Genomic DNA, 27,053 nt, shown 5'->3' with positions numbered 1-27,053 from the left:
TAACGTGCATCTGCTTCATGGTGTTGTCCTATTTTCTTTGTAGTGTTAGCACCTGGTACATATTGTAGATTTCTGGCACTCATTCTAGTGGCTGATGTCATACCCACATCTCACGTACCTCAAGTGCGCGATCTTTCTACGAGCTGTGGTATTTCTGCTTTGCGAATTTTTATATCATAACTGTTAACGTGTCATGTTTTCTGAGGCTGGAAATAAGAAATGCCTCCACATTTCCCTACGCAGATGCAGGAAACCACTGAAAATTCTCATCCAGTCTGGTCGAAATAGTGGACTAAAGGCCGTTGATCTGAGCATGAATTTAATTCTGGTGAGGCTGGCGCCCTTGTCCCTCACATCAGCGCTCTGTGTGTGCTCCGCGTTACGTGACCTGATCACTTACGGAAGACCAAAATCTTAGAAGTGCAAGACCCGTGTTTAATACGGAAGCACTCCGAGTGCCTAGGCGGTGATCTCTGAATTCGGGAAAATATGGGGCAATAAACTATGTACTTGTTTTCCGAAATGCGAGTAGTAGATACTAATATTTGTCATTTATACCTTACGAGTAGGTCTGGTAGTCTGATGGTAAACTGTTTTTTATTTGCAAAACCCAATACAGCAACTTCGACCTTGTAGCTGTTACCGAATGGAAATTATGCCATTACAATTGCTACACCACGATGACGAGCTACATACGCGAAATTTAACCGACAGGAAGAAATGCGGTGATATGCAAATGATTAGCTTTTCAGAGCATTCACACAAGGTTGGCGCCAGTGGCGACACCTACAACGTGCTGACACGAGGAAAGTTTCCAACCGATTCCTCATACACAAACAGCACTTGACCGGCGTTGCCTGGTGAAACGTTGTTGTGATGCCTCGTGTAAGGAGGAGGAATGCGTACCATCACGTTTCCGACTTTGATAAAGGTCGGATTGTAGCCTATCGCGATTGCGGTTTATCGTATCGCGACATTGCTGCTCGCGTTGGTCGAGAGCCAATGACTGTTAGCAGAATATGGAATCGGTGGGTTCAGATGGGTAATACGGAATGCCGTGCTGGATCCCAACGGCCTCGTATCACTAGCAGTCGAGATGACAGGCATTTTATCTGCATGGCTGTAACGGATCGTGCAGCCAGATGGGGACGTTTGCAAGACAACAACCATCTGCACGAACAGTTCGACGACGTCTGCAGCAGCATGGACTATCAGCTCGGAGGCCACGGCTGCGGTTACCCTTAACGCTGCATCACAGACAGGAGCGCCTGCGATGGTGTACTCAACGACGCACATGGGTGCACGAATGGCAAAACGTCATTTTTTCGGATGAATCCAGGTTCTGTTTACAGTACCACGATGGTCGCATCCGTGTTTGGCGACATCGCGGAGAACGCACATTGGAAGCGTGTATTCGTCATCGCCATTCTGGCGTATCACCCGGCGTGATGGTATGGGGTTCCATTGGTTACACGTCTCGGTCACCTCTTGTTCGCATTTATGGCACTTTGAGCAGTGGACGTTACATTTCAGATGTGATACGACCCGTGGCTCTACCCTTCATTCGATCCCTGCAAAATCCTACATTTCAGCAGGATAATGCACGACCGCATGTTGCAGGTCCTCTACGGGCCTTTCTGGATACAGAATATGTTCGACTGCTGCCCTGGCCAGCATATTCTCCAGATCTCTCACCAATTGAAAACGCCTGGTCAATGGCGGCCGAGCAACTAGCTCGTCACAATACGCCAGTCGCTACTCTTGATGAACTGTGGTATCGTGTTGAAGCTGCATGGGCAGATGTACCTGTACACGTCATCCAAGCTCTGTTTGACTCAATGCCCAGGCGTATCAAGGCCGTTATTACGGCCAGAGGTGGTTGTTCTGGGTAATGATTACCAGGATCTATGCACCCAAACTGCGTGAAAATGTAATCACATGTCAGTTCTAGTATAATATATTTGTGCAATGAATACCCGTTTATCATCTGCATTTCCTCTTGGTGTCGCAATTCTAGTGGCCAGTAGTGTAGTAATGAACTTTATACCAGGTACTTCTGCGTCGCTACAAACCATCTACCATGCAAAATTTGATCGGAACGTTTAGAGATGTATCCCTGAAGATACTCCCGAATCTACACTCCTCCTTGTCTAGAAAGAGGTATTAACTTGTTTTTTGCAAGAACGTCTTTAGTCAAATCATCACAAAGTTAGTTCGATATTTCAAAAGCTTGTATTTCGTTTACTACCGACATTGCAGAACAGCATGGAATGCATAAAGGAAGTCGAGGACCACAGTATCTGTTTGCGTACTCTTTACAGATTCCTGCACATGAGATTTCCGTCCTCCAATAAGGTTATAATAAGTGAGGAGGCAAGGAAAGCGTTTCTGAAGAAGAGAAATTTGTTAACATCGAGTATAGATTTAAGTGTCTGGAAGTCGTTTCTGAAAGTATTTGTATGGAGTGTAGCCATGTATGGAAGTGAAACATGGACGATAAATAGTTTAGACAGGAAGAGAATAGAAGCTTTCGAAATGTGGTGCTACAGAAGAATGCTGAAGATTAGATGGGGAGATCACATAACTAATGAGGACGTATTGAATAGGATTGGGGAGAAGAGAAGTTTGTGGCACAACTTGACCAGAAGAAGGGATCGGTTGGTAGGACATGTTCTGAGGCATCAAGGGATCACCAATTTAGTATTGGAGGGCAGCGTGGAGGGTAAAAATCGTAGAGGGAGACCAAGAGATGAATACACTAAGCAGATTCAGAAGGATGTAGGTTGCAGTAGGTACTGGGAGATAAAGAAGCTTGCACAGGATAGAGTAGCATGGAGAGCTGCATCAAACCAGTCTCAGGACTGAAGACCACAACAACAACAAGTGAGGATAAAAAATGATCCATAATTCTACAAAAAAACTGGTATAAGCGACAAATTTGAAGACCTGTAGTAATGTGGATCTGGTTGTGAAAGTTTTTTTAAAAACTAGAATGAGCTGTGCCTTTTTCTAATCGCTTGGAGCCATTCGTTGTTACAGCGGCCTACTATAAAACTGCTATTAGAAAGGAGCAAGTTCTTTCACAAGAATTATATAAAATCGTACAGGTATCTAACCATGTGCAGCCGCTTTTCCTCTGTTTAGCGATTTTAGTTTATTTGCGATTCGGCGGTTTCTTGCACTGATAACTTTCCGATTAAGGTGTTTATACAAACGCTAAAATTTTATACGCTAAAATTAAGTATATAATGTCGTAGAGCAAATAACCGCAGCACGTTGTTTCAACCGTCGTTGAGAATCAGGATCTTCACTTCACTGGAAATTGCAGTGCCTCAGCCACGTATCGCGAATCATGTGTTATTAATGGTGGGCGGCTGCTGAAAAGCAGGAAAAATGATATTTCAACGCCGCTCACGTACGGCGTATTTTTATTACTTGGCTCCAAGGGGCGGAGAATTGGCGTACTCCGGCCCTGCGGGCATCATGGTGGGAGGTCGCGCCGGAGGGAGAGGACTGTCGAGGGGAAGCTGGTGACTGATGAAGCGCGGCTGCCCGCAGCCGTCACTCGTGTTCGTAGAGGGCAAAGAAACCCGCAAGCGGAGGGGGGCAGGGGTATTTTTTGAAACTTCCTGGCAGATTAAAACTGTGACTCGAACCTGCGGCTTTTGCTTTTCGTGAGCAAGTGCTATTCCGAGTGAGGTATCCAAGCACGAGTCACAGACACAGGACTTCTCCTGCATACTTCGTTGGATTAGCACTCTTGGAAGAACGCGTATATATACTACAAAACTGCCACACACTATTGCAGTAGTTCTACTAAAACGCAGATTTAGCTTTGCCGACTACGATGGGTCATTTTGTGGGTCAGGTTAGGTTTATTTCTGTTTCTCCACTAGGTGGAGCATTAATTTGACATTTTCCCACAACTTTTTTCCTATCCAGTACGATTTTCCTCTATTATTCTCTGTTGCAGATTTTTAATTTTCTGTAAAATACTGATGGTAAAAACCAACTGCTGTATGATGAAAACTACTTCTTCTGAATAACGCGTTGAATACCATGAATTAATTATAAGGAGGATGTAATCTGAGGTCGCTGAATAAGATGGTGGTATACTCATGTTCACAGTAAAAACATAAACACACCCTACTTATCCTATACTAATGAAATATGCTCGACATTTCAGTATAAAATAATGAAGCCAAATAATATTGAGCGGAATCTATCAATCGTTTCTATAATTCATGTCGAATTTTGTTTTTGGGGTGCCAGACGTTCTCAAACTCACCGAATTTGTTGTATAAAAACCGTAATTTTGGAATCTCTTCCCCTCTTCGGAAAATTTCTTTGGATGCGCGTAGTGCAGGGTGAATATTCCAATTTATTAACAACAACGCAAAGCAAAAGTTAAGAGAAGTGTAAGAAAAGTTTTCTCTTTGTCATATTTGTTTAATCTTTTCAATGAAAAAGTAGTGATCATAAAAGTGATAAACATTTGCAATTTAGCAAAATGAAGTAGTTATACACTAGCCTACATACCATTTAGAGATGACATCGCCCCTGTATATAGCAGCGTTAGCATATGTAGAAAAATGAGCTTGCGACAACTTTGAAACAAAATTGCAGTAGTCAGAAAGTCAAAGAAAGCTGGAATACCAATTTGTTCGTTTTGGTTGCAGGTATTGCCAGAAAATTTGAGAATTTTTTAAGTAGACCACTCAGAACTGAAAGGCAGAAACAGTTTTCTCGGACGTTCATGTGGTATGCTGCGAAAGGCACAGGCTATACGTGCTTAGAGGTTGGTTTTGGGCCATTTATTTACATTCAGTAGGTTTTTAAAGAAATGTGTTCCGCGGAAAATTTTAGGACAGGAAGGGAATAAAAGATTTACTGACGACAATTGAAATTCAAATTTGTCAAGAAATGAAGAGGACCGGATGACAATTTGATTGGAGAGATATTTTGCAGTCCATAGAAATCAATGATGACCAGCATGCACTTCGCAGTCGAAGGATATACACAGCGGTGGATAAGAGGACGGATTTGATTTTCGGTATAAAAGCGAGAAAATCGGTGCTCGTGTCTCGAAATAGTGCGGTACGTGTAAGAAAATTCACAATGCAAACATTTAAATGTCGCATACACGCTCAAACAAAATCTCAAAGTGTTTTGATGTTAATATAAACAAGAACATTTGAAGTTCTGATAAAATACACTGATGGGCAAAACTTAAGGACATAAGTTACTATCATCTGATGTGTCACTGTCAAGTAGAGCTCGATAAATCTTGTACCTGACCTAGAAATAGCTGCTACGGTACAGTACAGAAAATAATTGAAAAACTATACGCAATGAGACGAACGGAAATGGCACTTTTATTCAAAGAAAATCATTACTCTGCAGTCACCGCGATTCATGATGGTCCCCTGGCATTAATTGGTTGTGTGATCAACATGAACGGCAATGCATGCTCTGCAACGTGCTGCCATGATGGCCATAAGTTTGGTAAGTAGCTCCTGTGGTGGCCGTTCCATTACTCCACCAACTGATACATCGACTTTGGTGCATGTATCGTGTTCAAAGGTTTGGAGGTTGGAGGGCAGTACGCCCATACAACATCATGCCCTCCCCACCAGATCACACACACAACATACCATAAAACTTGGACCACCAAAATGATTATGTTCGGCAAAGCAAGAGGTATCCTCAAATAGCGAGAGGGGGGAATAAATAATGCACCTAGGAACATTGTCGAATATGATCGTTTTGGTGGTTCAGGTGTTTTGGTGGGGGGACGCTTTTTCTGTTTCATTCAGCATTTTCATTATTTTATAAGCTATCATTTGCTTCCGTGAATGTCGTCTTCTATAACGCTTGTAAATCTATCCTAAGATTCTTGACGGGCTCGTTTTACTGTCACCGATTTGCTGCATTTCTCTCTTGTTTGTACATTTGATGATTCTCCTCTGTTGGTTCATCGAGGTACTTGAGATAAGCGTCTTGTTTTCAAGTGGTTCAAATGGCTCTGAGGAATATGGGACTTAACTTCTGAGGTCATCAGTCCTTTGAAAACTACTTAAACCTAACTAACCTAAGGACATCACACACATCCATGTCCGAGGCAGGATTCGAACCTGTGACCGTAGCGACCTCGCGGTTCCAGACTGTAGCGCCTAGAACCGCTCGGCCAGCCCGGCCGGCTTATGGTTTCTCCTTATAACTTTATCCAATACTTGTGTCCAGATTTTTAACCCTTTCTTCCTTCTTTTTCTTTTTTCCTACGGTGGTTTCAGCAGCTTTCTTAACTGCGGGTTCTATATTTTTCCATTCCTTCTCTATTTCTTCCCCTTCTTCTTCCTTCTCTAGTTCTTAATTAAGTCTCTTCTGGTACAGATGTCATATGCTTTGTTCATTTAGTAGATATACTTCATAGGTATCTTCCTTCATCTTTCCTTCCGTCAGCTTTTGTTCTTTCTCCATTTCGTGTACATATCTAGTAGAGGTATCACCATGAAATGGTAGAACCTGTACACTCTTGTGTCTCTTAGTTTGCCTCCTAATTTTTCAATGATGATAATCTAGTCAGTAAAAGATTTGTTTAATGCCTCAGGCTGACCATGTACGTTTAGGGCTATTTTTTTGCGGATAAATATATTGGCTATCTTTAGTTTGCGAAAGGAAATAAATTCTTTAAACAGTCTTCCATTGTTATTTATGACGTTAACTCCCATTGTTCCCGTAATCTTCGGGATAAGCTTATACCCCACTCTTATGACATTATCTCCCACAGTTCCAACAACCTTTGGGATGCTTACTGTTATACTTGTCAAAAACCGACTGCCGATTTTCATTCATCAGGTGCATAAACTGCAATGATAGTAAAAGTTTTTTCTCTCTTCTTTGGCAGTTCAAACTATAATTTTTTCATTTATATAAGTGTATCATTGGTCAACGTTATTGTAGCACTGGACCCCTTCCTCATGCGCGTCTTATCAGGGCTGCATTCGGCTCTGACTTCATTTTTATAGATGACAATGTGTGGCCGCATCGAACGGTGCAGGTCAGGGAGCTCCTGAAACGAGAGGATATTCGGCGATTGTACTGGCTGCCCATTTCCTTGACTTAAATCCCATCAAGAATGTGTGGGATGCGTTGGGCAGACGTATTGTAGCACGTCACCAGCCACCAACAACCATTCATTGGTTGTCAACCGCGCTGGCGGAAGTATGGAACACCCACTACAAGAACTCCTTAGGGTAGCCTTGTGCCAGATGGGAGCACGGCCTAGGTGAACACACACACCCTACTAAGAACCATGTCCTTCCTTTTGTAAAGCCAGGAGCATCATAAATGGCGGTGACTTCATTGCAATTATTACCTTCGAATAAAAGTATCAGTTCTGTGCGTATCATTGCGTATTTCTTTCATTTACCTTCTGTACAATACTGCAGTAGTTCCTTCTATGTGTGATACAAGTTTCATAGAGCTGTGTTACTTGGTAGTGACTCTTCATGCACAAGTTACTTTCATCCTTACGTTTTGGACACCTGTGTAATTTGTCACATATGCGAGACTTGTTGGAGCTTTCACGCAGCACAAAATTTTAACAGTTGTCTTGTAGCTAATCCATTATCGCCGACAACTGAGGGTAGGTTCGCTTTGTTAACAAAGGTTTCCCTCTTGTCAGCATGTACAGGGTGAACCCGAAGTTAACCAGTGAAGTTTCGGACGTTTTTCAGCGATATTTACTGATTGTGCTTTATTCGATTTCTTACTCAGTTACCACTGTTTCTGTGAAAGTATCTCCAAAAAGTGAAAGAGGCTGTTATATGCAATTACCAAAACGTACAACACAAAACATAAAGTTGGTGCCAATGTAAAGATACGGTTTCCATCGCTGTGCCGCTCTTCCATTGTCTTCAGTGATCCCATACACCAGACGTACATCGACAAAATCTTCATCAGTAAAACTATCCTTACTGCTGTGTATCACCGTTAACGTACAACCTGGAAATACAAATCCGAGACAGAACCGAGGATTGACTGGCAAGCTTGAGGGCGAGGAGTAAAGTGGACAAAACACTCAGGAAGTATCTCCGAAATTTTGTAGGTAGATTTCAGGATCATTCTTTATAACAATGGCGGGATAACGACTGTCTTGAGCACGGAAGTTCTCAATTTCCCGGCGATGGAAAGAGTTAAAAGTAGGAAATAATTCCATAAGTCTTGATTTCAGAACAGTACGTGTATTTTTCCTACAGGGGGAGGGGAAGAAGAGTTGGTTAGGGAGAGTTATGAGTGGTGGGGTGGGGGACATCTCACTCAGACCCTACGTTGATTACGTCTCAACCAACCCTATAGATTAACGAAATAAAATTGTGGATTATTTTAAGTAATTGTAAGAGATTGTTTGGGTGGATGGTTAGTGGTGGTGGAAGAGAACCTCAAGCCTATGCAGTCTCCAGTTATGACAGTATTCTGTGTTCTCATTGGCCTGTCAGGTGAAAGCTGTAGCAGCTGCAGGAATACGGTCGGTAGTCTCCATTCCCGTGCGTGTCTGCGGTTCCCTGGCGTGCAAATCGCACCCGTTGCGTCCACAGGGGGTTGTTAATTCCAATCAGCTGAGGGGGCGTTGTCCCGAAATACCTGCAGCTAAGCACGCGAGCCCCTGCCTGCCACGTGCAACCTATTCGCGCCAAGTCCCTCAGACAAAAAACAGACGCGTATCCTATAAAATTAGCTGATTGAGGTTTCTTAAGATCAACACCAGAATGCTTGATAAAAATAATAGCCCTAATTCAATGTATGTTTAGTCATAGTTACTGTAAACGTTGTACTAATGAATATTGTAAGCGCTTTCCTACAGAATTTTGTAAATCCATGTATAATTTTGTGAAATTTGTCAACAGATGTAACTTATACACTTTAAGTCAAAAATCGACATATTTAAAAAGTTGGCATGTTTATCTGTGCTTTGTTTTCATCTTTGCTATCAGCTATATACTAGAAAATGGACTTATAACCCTTAATTGAGGTCGTGCAGTAATAATAAAGTTCGTGAAACAAGGCTAAAAAAGTGTTTCGGTTAGTCAGTACAAAATAAAAAAATGTTGCAGAAGAATCTTATTGGAATGATTTGTGGGCTACTTAGGTCAAGTACTCATCACCCATAAACATCGTATCTACTGTCGATGTTACCGAAGGCAATTGCTTAATTAAACGTTTCTCTCTTAGCTGAGCACAATTTAGGAACAACGGATCCTGCAGTAGTATTTTGGAACATACACTACTTGCATGCTTAAACATTATGTATCACTTCGAAGAAAACGATTTATTTGACAAATAGCGAACGCGGATTAAAAAAAATGTCGTTATTGTGAAACACAACTAGCTCTTTATTCTCTCGGAGTAATGAGTAATATCGAAAGAGGACGTCAAATGACTCCATATTTTAAGATTCCCAGACAGCTTTCGACACCTTTTCTCACAAGCCACTTCTAATTAAAGCACCAACCTATGGGGTATCTTTTCAGTTGGGTGACTGGTTTCGTGATTTCCTGTCAGAATGGTCACAGTTCGTAATGACTGGCGGAAAATCATCGAGTAAAAGAGAAGTAATATTTGGCGTTCCCCAAGGAAGTGTTACAGGCCCTCTGTTCTTTTGATCTACACAAAAGATTTAGGAGACAATCTGTGTAGCCCTTTGAGGTTGTTTGCAGATGTTGCTGTCATTTACCGTATTGTAAGGTCGTCAGATGATCAAAACGAATTGAAAAATGATTTAGACAAGACATCTGTACGGTGTAAAAAATGACAATTGACTATAAATAGTGACAAGTGTGAAGTCATCGATATTAGTACTGAAAGCAATCACTGAATTTCAGTTACGCGATAGATCACACAAATCTAACGGCTGTAAATTCTAATAAATACTTAGGGATTACAATTACGAATAACTTAAATTGGAAAGGTCATGTAAATAATCAAAGACTGCGATTTACTGGCACAACACTTAGAAAATGTAACAGGTCTACTAAAGAGACTGCTTACACTACGCTTGTCCTCCCTCTTCTAGAGTATTGCTGTATGATGTAGGATCCACATCATATAGGATTGAAGGAAAACCGTTAAAAGTTCAAAGAAGGGCAGCCGTTTTGTATTATCGCGAAATAAGGGAGAGAGAGCCACGGGAATGATACACGAATGTCAGTCATTAAAACAAAGACATTTTTCACTGCGGCAGAACCTTCTCCTGAAATTTCTATCACCAACTTTCTCCCACGGCGTGAAAATATTTTGTTAGTGCCCTCCTACATAGGGAGAAATGTTCATCGTGATGAAGTAAGAGAAATCAGAGCTTGCACGGGAATATTTCAGTGTTCGTTTCTACCGGGCGCTGTACGGGAGAGTGGCGGTAGAGAAATAGCTCGAACCCTCTGCTAGGCACTTAACTATGTATTGATCCCGGTCACCTGGTACGTTGCAACACTATTCCGTGCATGCGTACACTTATAAACAAGATTCATGGTTCATTATTTCGTTTCATGTCTTCTACGAACGCATAACTTCCTCTGCCCAATCAGACCATTAATTATGTCATTTAACTAAAAAACTGAATTTATCATCAGCGAAGTTGATAACCTAGGATCTGTAGGGTATTCTGAGAGCAGTGGCAATAATCGCCTACTCTTTCGCTGTGTGAATTACCAATAGAATCGAGGTGTTGGAAGACTCTTATTGCCGAAGTAAGAAATAGTAAGACTGGTTGCAAAATGCACAGTACATCATATTGTATAAAGGAAGACTGGCATAATTTAAAAAGCTATTACGAAATGGACCTCGAAGTTCGTATGTTGTTGCTCGTGTAGCTAACGACTTAGATCAGGCCGTGCTAGTTGTATGTAATGAGTGGATGCACAATGAACGCTCGTGTTTGATTATGTTGTTGTTGTTGTTGTTGTTGTTGATGATGATGATGATGATGATGATGATGATGATGATGGTGGTGGTGGTGGTGGTGACGACGAGGCAAGGGAAAGTGTGAAACCTGCTGCCGGCACACAGGCTTCTCCTCGCTAATAGCACCAAATGAGCCGCCAGGCTTAATGTTCTGATCCGTTGAAGTGATCACCAGCAACAGCCTCCTAAGACCTCACTCCATGGAGTACTGTGTAAGTTTGTCACGGAAGCAAAGACACTTTCATAGTGCCAAGTCTTTCACTTGCATATGAAACGGAATAATATTACTGACATACTGGTAAATTTACATAAATTTAATTCATTATGAAACCTGAAATTTGGTATAACGGCTTGTACGTATTAGAATAGGTGTACTAACATTTAATGAAATTATTCCAACGATTAATGATGATTAAGCCCGCAAAATTTTGATTTACATTAAATATCTTTAAGTTCTGGTTAAAATCCACCCGAAACTTTAGCGCAGAAACTGAATTTTTCAATAAGAAAGACAAAAGAAAAATATAGTCGGTTGAAACGAAAATTTTAAAGGAAGTTAAAGGCTGTACCTCACAGATCAAATACAAAGCGGTGTTATAAGATGTATATATATATATATATATATATATGATACACTATAAATGAAAAAGAAATAGAGCAAGTATGCACAAAATGGAAACAAGATATCAACAGAGTGGTGGCAGACAGATTAGTTAAAGAAAAAGAAAATTTTCAAATATGTGTGAAGTCTTATGGGACTTAACTGCTAAGGTCTTCAGTCCCTAAGCTTACACACTACTTAACCTCAATTATCCCAAGGACAAACACACAAACCCATGTCCGAAGGAGGACTCGAACCTCCGCCGGGACCAGCCATACAGTCTATGACTGCAGCGCCTTAGACCGCTTTTTTTAAAATTCTGTTCGCTGTTGATCGTTGTGTTTTGTCGTTGCGGACGTCACATGACATCCGTTAAAGTTCGTTTTGTAGATCCTTCCACTCAGTTTTTTTTTATTATTATTATTACAGCGGCTAAACAGCTCTCTGGCCGAACACGCTGAGCTACCGACCGCTCGGCTAATGCCACGTGGCTTAGTTAAGGAAATAATTAACTATAAACCAATACGAAATGGATCTGAACGACTGAGGAACACGTGGATTCAGTGGAGATTTAGCAGGCTGTAAACGTACCTCGTGAAACGCAGAAGAAGATGAAGACTGAAATTTTACTGATAATTCTGCTTACAAATTACGAGCGTATATATTAAGCATGCTTAGCTGCTTGTTGCTATTGGACTGATTTATTTAGGAGCTAGGAGAATTTGTTGGCAACGGCCTTGCCGCAGTGGATACACGGGTTCCCGTCAGACCACCGAAGTTAAGCGCTGTTGGGTGTGGCCGGACTTGGATGGGTGACCGTCCTGGCCGCCATGCGCTGTTGCCATTTTTCTGGGTGCACTCAGCCTCGTAATGCCAATTAAGGAGCTACTCGACCGAATAGTAGCGGCTCTGGTCACAGAAAACCATCATAACTACCGGGAGAGCGGTGTGCTGACCACACGCCCCTCCTACCCGCATCCTCCACTGAGGATGACACGGCGGTCGGATGGTCCTGATGGGCCACCTGTGGTCTGACGACGGAGTGCTAGGAGAATTAGTTACTAATAGTCGAGGTAAGGTTGTTCCCAAATGAATAACTCACAGAAATAGCCATTAAACCTGCATGATTGCACTTTCACGTGTAATAAACAAAAAGTAATCGCAGGTAGCGTGTTTCAGGCGATCGGTGCAAACTCATTACAAGATACAAAAGCTAAACAGGGCAAGTGAGAGCCAAACGCGCCATCGACCAGCAAACCTCGTCAGGGAGTGTATCAGTGCAGGCAGTTACAAGAGCGGGCAATTTGTCTGAGGGGTGAGCCTCTGACGGCGCCACTGTCCCCCTGGTAATTTGTCACCGCCGCGCCGCCTTTGACGAGCAACTGGGTCACAGAACGGCCGACCTAGCACGTCCACGGAACACGTAACACGCTCCTCTGACGTTCTGTACTGCAGTAGCCACATTAATCTTTCTGGTGGCTCATTAACAACTTTTCGGAGACAGTAAGTCACCAGCACTACTTCCTCGCTGTTATCGAACAAATTTACAAATTTCATACACACTAATAAGCCACTGAACAAAATAAAGTTTCTGTGTTGGAGAGAGATCGCGCCTGCCTAGGGTGACCAGATTCAGACGTCCAAAAAAGAAGACAAACAGCTTCAAAAAGGAGCACAAAGTTAGAAAAAAGACGACGACAGGCAAATGTGCGTTCAAATTTAATAAATGAATTAACTAATAGATACAACATACATTCTTTAACTTTTATTGGTACTTCTCTGAAGATCAAATTTTCTGTAGAAGCGTGGGCTTACTTAGCAGATAATCGTAAAAAATACAGAGGAAAATTCTTTTAAATTATACTGGATCATCAAAATACCTTTTACCAGACTCAGGGTTTAACCTATTCCTGTCATCAGTCCACTGTGTTGTAATGAGCGAAAATACTCGTTATGCACTTGTATTGTACCCTGATATACAGAAAAAGAATCTGACAAGTTTTAACTTGGCCCTTTTTTAGCTGCAAGATAACCCACTAAATTCGGTACCATTACCATTCTGTTTCATAAGTTGCCTAAAGTTACAGAACTGGCCAAAACATTTTATATCTTCGGTTTCAAAACCTTTGCGTTCATCTTGTAAATACAAAATGCTTTCCTCAACATCTTTTTTAAGAAACATCGATTTGTAAAAGGAAAAGCTATCAAACATACACAACTATCCTTTTAAATATTCATGGCACAATTGATATTGCAACATATGCTTCTGTCATGAAAATTTTAACTCTTTTATCAAAGTCTTCTTCTACTGCAATTTCCAGCTTCTGTTTAACATGACCTCAGATATTAAATCCCATAGTGCTCAGAGCCATTTGAACCATTTTTTTAACCTTTAGGCAAATGAATTTTTCACTTAATCGGTTCTCAAGCACCTTACGTACAGAATCTAAAGTTTCAATCACATCAAGCACAGAATTTTCCTCCTCTTCTATTTGCATAATACTTGAACTGAATGCAGACATCACAAAATGCATATGCCACAAGTAGGCTTCACTTGGTTCAAATGGCTCTGAGCACTATGGGACTTAACTTCTGAGGTCATCAGCCCCCTAGAACTTAGAACTACTTAAACCTAACTAACCTAAGGACACCACACACATCCATGCCCGAGGCAAGATTCGAACCTGCGACCGTAGCGGTCGCGCAGTTCCAGACTGTAGCGCCTAGAACCGCTCGTCCACCCGGCCGGCCAGGCTACACTTAATCTATTCTCAAAAAATTGAAACAAAATCTTAGTGGCTTGCTTTCAGACAGAAAGTAAGATTTATGAGCAGGAGACATTTCCGGTACGCTTTCGGTGGCTGGGAAAGGGGGCAACCACTTAGTTTTGACATGTTGTTCCTTTCTAACAGTGTAAACAGAAGAGTAATTATGAACCGTCGCAATGCCAGATATTTTATAAAACTCACTCGGTTACAATAAACAGCAAATCACACTCACACAAGAGTATTGTGTACACGACATGAAACCTATAGCGCCAAGCCAAGACAATATGAATTCGGAACTGAAAATACGGAACAAAAATTTATAAACAATAGATATTTGCACTCGCTTATGCGTTGATCCATGATCAGTAGTGAAAAATCGATAAAATCGACGATCCTGCTGCCATCTATAGACAAGGTATTTAAGAAAAGAGCAATAGAATGGGAATAATTGCAAATATACTTTTACTACAGTCAACTTTGCGAAAAAGGAGAACAATGTAAAAATCTGCCCGGACGCCGGACAAAGAGAATTTATAGGGACGTCTGGTCACCCTACTTGGCGGATGGGATAATTCAGAGTACCACGTGACTGGGATGAAGTCCGACCTTATACTGGCCGTTAGCGTGGCAGTCGAGCAGGGCACACACGGCATCCGCTCATTTCATCGCAGCCGATTGAGGGGGTCTGTCGCCGTGGCCAAAGTCACCTGCTGACTGCGGCAACATCCCGAGCCATGTGATCGTTTAGTTTAGTGGACTTCAGTCCGACGAGTAGTTTAATGCACCTCTCGACACTTGTCTATCCCGTACACGCCTCTTCATCTCCGCACAACTATTGAATCTAAATCCAACTCAACCTGCATAGTGTAGTCAAGCCTTGGTCTCCCTCTATAATTTAAACCCCACCCTCCGCATTTTCTTCCATTACGAAACTGGCGAATTCTTGATGTCTCAGGACTACTAAACGATCTCTTCTTTTAGTCAAGCTGTGCCACAGTTTTCAATTTTGTCAGTTCGATTCAGTAGCTCCAGATTAGTTATTCGATCTGGCCACTTAATTTTCAACATTCTTCTGTAGCACCACCAAAAGCTGTATTCACTTGATGCCTGTAACCTTCGTAGTTCCAAGAGCGTATTCCAGTCAACAGTGTCAAAATCTTTCTTTAAATCTACAAATTCGCCTTTCTTGAAGCTACGATGGGCGTTCAATAAGTAATGCAACACTTTTTTTCTGAATGCAGGTTGGTTTTATTCAGGATTTGAATAGTTCATATTACTCCCTATTCTTCTGACCACAAAACCCAATTTTTTAACATAATCTCCGTTCAATGCGACGGCGTTACGCCACCTTACTGGGAAGACGTTTACGTCTGCATGGTACCACTCTAGTGGTCGACGTCGGAACCAACGTTCTGTTTCACCAATAAGCTCTCCATCATCCACGTACTGCTCCCCGCAGAGTGCATCCTTCACTGGGCCAAACAGGTGGAAGTCGTAAGGTGCGAGACGGGCTGTAGGGCGGATGAGGAAGAACAGTCCCGTGAAGATTAGTGAGCTGCTCTCCGGTGCGCAGATTTGTGCGAGGCCTTGCGTTGTCATGGAGAAGGGGAAGTTCGTTTGCATTTTGTGGCAAAATACACGCAGAAGACGTGACTGCAGTGTGCGACCGGCCGGCTTGCGGAAGATCGAACTGGTCTGCGCGACCTTGTTGCGATGATGACAGATGCCTCGCCCAAGGACTCGCCGTGCTTTTGTTGACTGCCAGGTCTCCGTAGACATGCGGCAAGTTACTATGAATATCTCCGACGTTCTGGTTTTTCGCCAAAACAAACTTAATGGCAGCTCTCTGCTTGGAATACACCTCAATTACAGACGCCATTTTGAAGGCTACGAACAGTTCCAGAGCGCCGCCACGTATCGGAATTTATGGAAACTGTAGGAGGTGAAGTGGGAGTATTCCACGATGTCCCATAACAAATTCCGCATTTTTGCAGCCCAAACTGGCCGAGAAAAAAGAGTGTTGCATTACTTATTGAACGCCCCATATATATAGTGGTGGAAAAATTTATAGCGTCACCATGAATTACTTCGTGTTTTTGTCTCTCGCAGCAGTTTGCTTCAGGTCATACCAGTTCAATTGTTCCTAAACTTTGTTAACATATTCTTGCCTCAATAATCTGACTTCTTCACGCATGTTTTCCAACAATACACAACTCTTTGTTGTTGTCGTATGGTTTTACAATGAAACCAGTGTTAATACTGCCATTTTGATTTAAGACTTTGCAGTGAGAAGATGGGCAGATCAGTTGAATTAAAGCCAGAAACGAAAGATGCTATACTTGTTTATTCGTCTGTTGGCCTCAGCACCAGAGAGATAGCCTCTAAGACAGGATTTAATCAGTCTACGATTTCGAGGTTACTGAAAAAATACAGGAAAAAAGGTAATGTTGATAGTGAGAAAGGAAGAGGTCGGGAAAGGGCCAAACAGGACAGCGTATTGAAAAGGCTTTCACTCAACAATCGTCGCCTGTCATCAACTGAACTAAAGCGAGGCTGGAAAGAAATGTGCGACATCTCAGTAACAAGCAGGACTGTAAGAAATAGACTACTGGAGGCTGGATTCTCAGCCCATCGTCCTAGAAGGAAGCCTTTATTGACCAAGATAATGCGACAACAGTGACTACAATCGGCAAAGGCACATGCGACGTAGACACCGGAGATGTGGAGCAAAGTAATCTTTTCAGACGAGTCCAAATTTTCACAGCGCAGATGGAAAGTGTTCGTGCGTCGAAGAAAAGGTGAAGAATTTTTGCCATCATGCATACCACATACAGTGAAACACTCACAAGGACAGATGGTCTGGGGGTGCATTTGGAGTCACGGAGTAGGTCGTCTGGACTTCATCAATGGCACTGTCAATACAGATGCTTACATAAGCATCCTTGAAAGGAAGCTTATGCCAACCATTAGAGACCAGTTTGGAGATATTCCCAATTGCATTTTTCAGGATGACTCCGCTCTTTGCCATAGAGCTTTGAAGGTGAGTCGTATGACTAATATTTGTACCAAACACCAAGCAGATTACTTTCTTGTTTAACTATCACATACTTCTACATTTCAGGTAAAATCTTTCCTTCAACAAAACGGGGTTCGATTGTTAAGAGTGGTCTGGAAACAGCCCTGATCTCAATCCTATTGAGAACTGTTAGAACGTTATGGGACACGCTAGAACCAAAAAGAAGCCACGGATTAAACGGGAGCTGTTGGAGACCCTTGTGCGTGTTTGGTTTCATGAACTGACTGAGGAGTACATTAAAAAGTTAATTATCTCATTGCCTTCACGATGCCAAGCGGTGATTAAGGCGTGTGGTGGAGCAACAAAATATTAAATGCAAGAGTGTGTTCATATGAGACAACACAAACACTAAAATAATCAATGTTATGTAACGAATTTAATATGCAGTATTTCTTTCAACATTAGTATTCATATTTCAGAATAGCAAACAGAATAGCTGACATATCCACTTACACTCAGTTTTCAAAAAAGTGTTATAAAAAGAAACATTTTTATAGAAACAAAAATTAAGAATAGAAACAAATTGACAAAAATTATTGTGTATATTCATTTCTGATAGAAATCAAGAGAAATCAGGCAAATTTAGCTCAGTATTTACAGATTGTAACAAAAATCGTTAATTGTAAGAGGCGATGCAATAAATATTTCCATCACTATATAGAGGGTGTTACAAAAAGGTACGTCCAAATTTTCAGGAAACATTCCTCACACACAAATAAAGAAAAGATGTTACGTGGACATGTGCCCGGAAACGTTTAATTTCCATGTTAGAGCTCATTTTAGTTTCATCAGTATGTACTGTACTTCCTCCATTCACCGCCAGTTGGCCCAATTGAAGGAAGGTAATGTTGACTTCGATGCTTGTGTTGACATGCGACTCATTGCTCAACGTTTGGGCAGGTATTGTTGGTGATGTCTTGATTGAACCCCATGCTCTTCCACCTACGCTCAATGGAGCACGTTATCATGATTTCATACGGGATACTCTACCTGTGCTGTTAGAACATGTGCCTTTACAAGTACGTCACAACATGTGGTTCATGCACAATGGAGCTCCTGCACATTTCAGTCGAAGTGTTCGTACGCTTCTCAACAACAGATGCGGTGACCGATGGATTGGTAGAGGCGGACCAATTCCATGGCCTCCACGCTCTCCTGCCCTCAACCCTCTTGACTTTCATTTATGGGGCCATTTGAAAGCTCTTGTCTACGCAACCCCGGTACCAAATGAAGAGACTCTTTGTGCTCGTATAGTGGACGGCTGTGATACAATACGCCATTCTCCAGGGCTGCGTCAGCGCATCAGGGAGTCCATGCGACGGAGGGTGGATGCATGTATCCTCGCTAACGGAGGGCATTTTGAACATTTCCTGTAACAAAGTGTTTGAAGTCCCGCTGGTACGTTCTGTCGCTGTGTGTTTCCATTCCATGATTAATGCGATTTGAAGAGAAGTAATAAAATGAGCTCTAACATGGAAAGTAAGCGTTCCCGGACACATGTCCACATAAAATATTTTCTTTCTTTGTGTGTGAGGAATGTGGCCTGAAAGTTTTCGAACCGTTACACCTAAGTATTTGTGTGTTACGGCTACGTATTTGCGTAAGGTGACTAATTCCAGTTGTGACTCACTGATATAGTGGTTATAAGATACAACTTTTTTGTGCTTTGTGATGTGTGGAGTATCACTGTATGGTTGTTCTCCTTCGTACTGGTCCCTCTAACTTTGAGGAGACTGTCTGGGAACGCACGGGCAACAAAGCTGTCTCGAACGTCATTAACCTGAGTCCCAGGCCAGCGAGCGGCAGCGGTGTGTGCGGCGGCGCCTGCCGCAGCCTTTGGCGCGTCCACGTGCCGCCGACCGGCGCACGACTCAGGCATTTGGCTCAGCGCCCTCGCGGTCACTGCCGGCCGTTCAGGCAGAACGTCTAAAACTGCCCGCCGCCCTTGCCATGATGTCACGCTTAAATCGAGACTGCCCGCTCACTCCCCCACTTACTGTGTATCGGTTCGGAAAACAAAAATACCACCACGAGATCATTCGGGGACTACGGTGACGGGTCGCAGTCCGCCCAGGATGATACTTGGACCACATCTACTTCATCCGTTTCCTCGAAGCTATGGTGCTAGCTGGTCGGCTGTAACACCCTTTTTCTTCTACTTGCCCCAGTGACCATCTGCTACCGGACTGTCAGTGCACATGATAGTTCGGCCTTGTCCATCGCCACTCGGCAAAATTCAATGAAGCCTCAAACCAACTTCCTTAAATCATGAGTCATCGTATGATCTTCTTGAGCGTCTACATCTGCAGAGTATGTATGCGGCCAGCACAGAAGAACTATGGAAACATACCATTTAATTAGTTAGATAATATGAGCAAATAAGAACCGCGCGTAGCCCACAGCTAGACGTGTAAACCTACCCTAGGCTAACGTAGACCATCATTAAGTAAGGGTAGACTGCGGTACTTTTCCCACAGCTTTGGTCAGTGAAGGTTCTAACCGTGTTATCTATATGGTGGGTCTGATGCACAGCTATCTGGCGTTACCTCGTAACGATCGCTTTCTTTACGTTTGCGAACAGTGTCTTACTGCATTCCCTTTGAAACCAGAAACGCTCAACTATCTAGAAACTGAGAGAGGGTATATGAAGGCCGGGTCACCTATGGAGCATTTTTATTCTGCATAATTACCTTCGTGTCTGTTGCTTAAAAATAGACAATATTTATAGCAAAACTGAAACCGTCCATGTTTACTTCATGTTTTATTCGAAAATCTTGGTTTTTGACTTGGAAACAGTGGGACGTTGTAGTAAAATTAAAGAAAACATTAGAGATTTACCGTGTAGTGGCAGACGACGCAAGAAAAAGATAAAATAACAGACCTGCAAAGCAAAAAATGTATCACACATCAATTCATTTTTAAGACCTGAAGATGACAGCAAAGACTGTCGAAACCGGCTATCTTAACGTTTTTTAGCATGAGAGGGAGTGTATTTGAGGGGGGGGGGGGGGAGGAGCAGGGAAAACAACTGTGGAGGGGGACTTATCGTAAGCTTGTTCAAGTGCATGCATGTTGCAGTACTTAAGAAGAAATGAAGAGGCTTGCACAGTATAAACAGTCTCTGGACCCACGAACGCAGCATCTACAGGGCTCGAACAGTATAGACAGTCTTTGGACCCACCAACGCAGCAACTACATCTCGCATCAAACACGCACTTAACGTGCACAGTGAATTATTTCCACTTTGTATGTACAGGAAACAGAGTAAGGACATATTTACAGCCCACAGCCACACAGAGGCAGGACTAACTCTCGACCTCTGCTTTATGAGGCAGCGAGGCTCTGCCGAGACGGCGGAGGGAAGCGCACCAGCTGGTTCTGCGGGAGGTTTGTGGCGTCGTGCTGCCAGCAAAAGGCCACGGGAACACCGGATGCCAGGCCTCGCGGCATTTTGAGTGATTGGTGCATTTATCGTGGTCCGTAGCGCGCAGTCGACAGCTGAACACGCAACACACACAGCTACTGAAAGAGGACTCATGTCTTCTATGTACGTCGCTTCCCATGAAAGCCTTGTGGGCATTCTGTCCAGATCAAATATTGGCTCTCAGTCTGAAACAGTTAGTTGTCAATTAAAGCTGAATGGTGCATTCCACTAACTGTTTTCTCTGCCCTAATAAAACCTTCGATCTTTTTCTTCCCTGTTTGTGTCAGTCTACTTATGACTGAAAGGTCTTTCTATGATTAACACATTCGTCTCAGCGAGGACGACGCTACCAGAGTTGAGACGACTGTCTTATTTTGTATTGTAGAGATTGTACAGATATCCTCTATGAATTTTACGCAAAAGAAACCAGGCTAATCAGTTCCGCCGGAGCAGAATTTTAAGCACGCTTTCCTAAATGCCACTGTCAATAGTGCCACCCTGTTCTCTTCTCGATTTCTATTCTGCTGTTATGTTACTTCTTATTGTGAGACATAGAAAACATTTCGCAAGTACAGCCAATCGAATTCGAGCCGCTGAAATGAGAGGAACAGTTTACATGAATGGAATCAATGAAGATGCACTGAAAAGAAATTATATCCGTAAAAGACGATCACATATCCTGAACAGACATTGTGATAAATGTCATGATTAATGAAAATCGTGTGCCCTACCTGGACTCGAACCCGGATTTCCTGTGTTTCGCAAGCAGTTGAGTCTCAATCGGCACAAATTTTCATCAGTCACGACATATTCATAGCATTGACGTTCCAGCATCTCTGATTGGCTTTCGCTGGTACCATTTGATGTCACTGCATCTTCATCGGTTTCATTCCCATCATCTATTCACTTTTATTTCAGTTCATCTAAGCCAGTGGTTCCCAACTTTTCTTAGACCACTACCCCTGAGTGCTATCAGATATTACTTAGAACCCCCGCCTCCCCCCCCCCCCCGGTCTCACCCTACACCTCCACCCCTCAATCGCTTCGCCCGCCATCATCAAATATAATACCTACCTGAACTACACAATGAAAAAGAATATTCTTTGTAAACCTTTGTTTCTAAAATGATGAAAGATAAATGATATTGCGATGTGTATGTGTGTGTGTGTGTGTGTGTGTGTGAACAGCGAGTGCTACCTACAACGGAGATACTATTCACAGTGAAGGTAGACACTTGTTACAAAACGTGCTTTTCCTGCACTACTCCTCTCCCTACCGCATTTGCTTCACCCACACCATCCATCCCCATTTAAAATCCACCTAGCTAAATTGTGTGCATTACACTTACTGTTTGTAAATCGCTTGAGTGTTGGACTCCTTACTTCCGAGGTGGTAGATATTGCAAGACTTCAGGTTGTTAACGCTTTGTGTCTGACCACTCTAATAACAACCATAGTAATAATAATTCTGTGTACAGCAATATCGTGTTGTGCTGTCAGTTAAATCGTATGTCAATTTCAAAGTAAGAAATGGAGCAATTTCTGGTCTATTTCAGGAACTATCTGCAACTTGCAGAAGATATTTTCATGAGATTTTTTGCATTTGTTACATCTTTCTTACTTTTACTTTCACAGATGTACAGTTCAAAGTACAAAGTACGTGTGGAATCGGTGGTCTATGTGAGGCTCCTGTGACCTGCACCGCATGATGTCATGTGTTAATGCTAGTAATACAGAAAAAGTAATTATTGATAACTTATGTAACCAGTATTAAAATCTTCCACAATTTTGATAATAGTAATGATGTCTTAAAGATAATTTAGTTTCATGACTGAAACACAACGACACCCTTTTGGTGTCTTACTCCTTACAAAGTCTCATTTTACACCCAGGAGTAATTACCCCCACGTTGGGAACCACTGATCTAAGCACATCCCTAATGACTAGGTAAGCCACAGTCTCCACCGACTTTCACATGCCCGCTGGGAACACCTCTGGTAATGACAATGAATACTTGATTCATTGGAGGAACCGGCCGGGGGGGCCAAGCGGTTAAAGGCGCTTCAGTCTGGAACCGCGCGACCGCTACGGTCGCAGGCTCGAATCCTGCCTCGGGCATGGATGTGTGTGATGTCCTTAGGTTAGTTAGGTTTAAGTAGTTCTAAGTTCTAGGGGACTGATGACCTCAGATGTTGAATCCCATAGTGCTCAGAGCCATTTTGAACCATTGGAGGAACGCTCAGAGAGATCTAATGGGTAATTCAGAAAACCGAAAAATCCCGGTTCGAAGCAAAGTTTTCATTAGTCACGTCATGTTCCTTACAATCAAATATATTCAAGAACTTTTCTTTTGAAAACACGCGACAGGTTATCAATAATTCGTCTCATTAATGTACTGCAGCCATCTGATGACGAATGTTTTGATCGAACTAGTAATAACAAACAGCAATAAATACAATACATACTCAGAGATTGGTATTTTTTCTCAAGTTATGTACTTGTCTTTCTTTCTTTCATATTGTTGGTATTTCACTTTCTCTCTCTCTCTCTCTCTCTCTCTCTCTCTCTCCCTCCTGAAACACTGCATTTAATCCAGCCCTTCAAAGACAGTTCCCTACATTGTAGTTCAACAAAACTGAACGTTATTTGCTTTCCCAAATGTATAAAATAATCTGCAAAGCAGAAACGACTTTTGAAGGTTCTTTTCATACTGCAAGCTATATACATCCACTCAATGAAGTAAATAAATAAATAAAATGAATACACAAGCCACGTACAAGCACATGTTCCTCTTCCTTGGGTAACTAAATAAAACTATCAAATCAGATCTCAGTTTGAAATTAATATCTTCTTGGCTTTACAGGATTGCGATGCCTAATATGGTACAGGAGAACCGTTGGCATTCAAAACAGCTTCCAATCGTGTCGGGACGGATAAAGAAAGTTCAAATGTGTGTGAAATCTTATGGGACTTAACAGCTAAGGTCATCAGTTCCTAAGCTTACACACTACTTAACCTAAATTATCCTAAGGACAAACACACACACCCATGCCCGAGGGAGGACTCGAACCTCCACCGGGATCAGCCGCACAGTCCATGACTGGGGCGCCGAAGACCTCTCGGTTAATCCCGCGCGGCATAAAGAAAGTACATGTATAGTTTTCACGAGAATGTTACACCATTCTTCCTGCAAAATAGTGACAATTTCAGATAACGATGATGGAGGAGTATAGCGATCAAGTAGCGTCCTCTCCAAAGTAGAACACAGAGGTTGAGTAATAATGAGATCTGATAACTGCGGTGGCCAGGAGATCGGATCAGCCAAAATGTTCACATAATCCTCGTCAATACTACGACCTTGCAAAGTACCTATGGGGCCCATGGAATAGCACGATCTGGCTGTCCAAGTTATTACCAAAATTCCGCCATGTTTCACTCCTGGGACGCAAACTCGGCCAGAAGTTGGAAACATTGTGAAACAAGACTCATCCGACCAAATGATCGTTTCATAGTCCACGTTTTATGGGTCGGCGCCACGTTTTCCTATAACGAGCATTAGTGTTTCTGGAATCAACAGCTCGCACTGCAGTTCTCTTCTTCTGCAGCTCCCTTCCTGGTGCTCTGGTGCTGACGCTGTGCGCGAGAGCGAGGCTGAGTTCTGCAGTGACTTTTTGCAGCTATCGTTCTCTTATTTTTCGTCACAGTCCTCTTCGACGGCAGTCCGTCACGGTCACTAAACATACCCTTCCGTCCGCGTTGTGATTTATCGGATGATGTTTCTCCGCTATCCTTGTATGTGGTATATACCTTCGGTATGGTAGCTCTTGAATCAACAAATATTTCGGCTACCTTGGTTACGGAAGCAGTTCGCCCACGTTCGAATTCACTTAGATCCGATATAATACAGTCAAGAATTTGAAGCCATTTTGACTGTTTTTCGACGGTGACTGTCTCGAGAAATAAGTAAAGATTTATTAAAATTACCGCTACCAGTCACAAACTTTGTCAACTATTGTATAACTTATTTGTTTAGCGACATGTTTCGAGGGTTAAACCTCATCTTCAAGCTAAATGGCATTATAAAAACAACTTGTCAATAAAGTCATACTGATGTTACATAGTCTTTTCGTAAATGCTGTGGTCATCTTTGTTCTTCTGGCGTGGCAGTCTCGTGATGCATTGCGGTGTTTCCATTTCCGTGGATCTCTTGGTCACTGTTCACAAATTGTATTTAACACAGCAGTAACTTGGAAACACGATCATAAACTTCTCCTGAAGATGAGGTTTAACCCTCGAAACATGTCGTTAAATAAATAATACAATAGTTGACAAAGTTTGTGAGTGGTAGCGGTAATTTTTTTAAAAAAACCTTTACGTATAATACATTCCAACTACACAGAATACTGTTTTATCCGCAACTGACACTTTCAACGTACTTAGGACATTGAACAGGCGCCGTTGGTAGTTAAATACAACAGCAGAACATGCAGGATTGGCTAACAGCTGTATTTATGTTCAAGCAATCATTTCTCGCACCAAAGGCCTTGCTACAGGGCTTGGCTAACACTTGGATGGGTGACCATCCGAATCTGCCGAGTGCTGTTGGCAGATGGGGTGTTCTCAGCACTTGTGAGGTCAACTGAGGTGCTACTTCATTGAAAAGTAGCGGCTTCGGTCACGAAAACTGACAACGGCCTAGAGAGCGGTGTGCTGAACTAAACACATGCCCCTCCACATCCGCATCCAGTGACGTCTATCGGCTGAGGACACGGAGGTCGGTCGGTACCGTTGGACCTTCCGATGCCTGTTCGGACAAAGAGTTTTTTATGCTTTCTTAGGAGAAGAAAACTTCTTAGTCAAGATAACAATAAAACACAGTATTGTGGATGACCGGTTTCGGTAAAACTATGTTACCGTCATCAGATCTTCGTACAGGATATTATAAACATCTTTTACCAGATGCACACGATATCTTTCCATTAAATCCCCAGATGCACAACATATGTCATGAATTACGTGTTGGCACTTCAAAAGTTAAAATTACTATGTACACAAACCTCCACAATATTGCATCAATAACCGCTACGGTTGCACGTTCGAATCCTGCCTGGAGCATGGACGTGTGTGCTGTCCATAGGTTAGTTAGGTTTAAGTAGTTATAAGTTCTAGGGGACTGATGACCTCAAATGTTAAGTCCCATAGTGCTCAGAGCCATTTGAACCATTTATTGCATCCATATGATCACACGTCATGCGTGCTATGGCGCCAAAAGATTGATTCGAGGTGTTTCCATATTTTTGTCTAAACCGCTGTGGTTTCCACAAGGTGGCTATTGATTCGTGGGATTTTTTCCCACATCTTTCAATTCCTACTGATGAGGAATTGGATGGCTGTTGTAAAACCACGTTCTTTTCAGTTGTAAAACCACTCTCTTTCCAGCCAAACATCACAGTTAGACTGAGGCGGAGAGAGGACCAAAGAAGCGTCCCGTTGATCTTGATCGGAACTGCAGAGATTTACAGTCCAAATGGGATTGCAAACAACATAAGCCATCAAATGCATCCTCATTAAAAGTGTTTAAATGGCTCTGAGCACTATGGGACTTAACAACTGAAGTCATCAGTCCTCTAGAACATAGAACTACTTAAACCTAGCTAGCCTAAGGACATCACACACCTCTATGACCGAGGCAGGATTCGAACCTGCTACCGTAGCGGTCGCGCGGTTCCAGACTGAAGCGCCTAGAACTGCTGGGCCACATCGGCCAGCCATTAAAAGTGTGGTATGGTTTAAAAGACATTACAGGAGAAGATGATTCTGCTATTGGAAACTATAAGGTGTTTTAAAAGCTCGCCGTAATGTACTTCGGATATTTCGCAACCAAAGAATCATTTTTTTTTTTTTAACTCCCTAAGACATTATAGAGGCAAATGTGTCTACTGTTGGCAACTACAACTTAGTTTAGGACCTCACCAGTTACTATCTGGGAATAACAGGTCACTACCACAGAACATTATTTCGTTACGAAACGTATTACTTCTAACACATTATTAGTAAGTTACGCCCATAAAATGACAGCAGTATACAAGCGCCCGTATTGATAACTGTTAGAAGCAACAAGTTATCCGCTGACACCGGAATTATTCTATCCCTTCCACTAATTAACATATTCACAGATAACAGAGTGTATTAAAAGCACTCTTCAAGGTGGCTCATATTACGCACT

At 42.4% G+C, this 27,053-nt stretch overlaps 1 protein-coding gene and 1 pseudogene across 4 annotated transcripts in view; one reads left to right on the top strand and one right to left on the bottom strand.

Moving 5' to 3' along the window:
• Nucleotides 1-27,053, bottom strand: part of LOC126334793 (lachesin-like) — a 778,486-nt gene that overhangs the window by 56,089 nt on the left and 695,344 nt on the right. The window lies entirely within an intron of this gene.
• LOC126337195 (5S ribosomal RNA) lies at nt 12,288-12,404 on the top strand (annotated as a pseudogene).

The sequence above is a fragment of the Schistocerca gregaria genome, chromosome 2, assembly GCF_023897955.1.
Source record: "Schistocerca gregaria isolate iqSchGreg1 chromosome 2, iqSchGreg1.2, whole genome shotgun sequence".
Classification (NCBI taxonomy): Eukaryota; Metazoa; Arthropoda; class Insecta; order Orthoptera; family Acrididae; genus Schistocerca; species Schistocerca gregaria.
The sequence above is the reverse complement of the archived record's forward strand: the minus strand, read 5'-3'. Positions and strand labels throughout refer to the sequence as shown.